This window comes from Trypanosoma theileri (genome assembly GCF_002087225.1).
Source record: "Trypanosoma theileri isolate Edinburgh chromosome Unknown TM35_Tth_24_V1, whole genome shotgun sequence".
NCBI classification, from domain to species: domain Eukaryota; phylum Euglenozoa; class Kinetoplastea; order Trypanosomatida; family Trypanosomatidae; genus Trypanosoma; species Trypanosoma theileri.
This window is the reverse complement of record NW_021639866.1, coordinates 109,729-110,003: the sequence shown is the minus strand read 5'-3', so window position 1 is coordinate 110,003 and position 275 is coordinate 109,729.

Below are 275 nucleotides of genomic sequence, written 5' to 3'. Positions count from 1 at the left end.
CACCAACAGAACCGCCGTCATCGTCGGTCAATAAGAATTCGTATGTCGTTCCTGCTGTCTCCGCAGTGGCTTTTCTTGCATTTTTGTTATTTATTCTTCTTTGCTGTTGCTGGACTAGAAATTATTGTTGCTGGGCGAATAATGATGATTCTTATTTCATTACTACTATGATTATTCGAGACTGTCATGGTGATATGTATCGAGGAAACAATAATTCTTCTGCATACAACTTCGACTACTATGAAGACACTGTCCAAACTATGCAACAGCCTCAG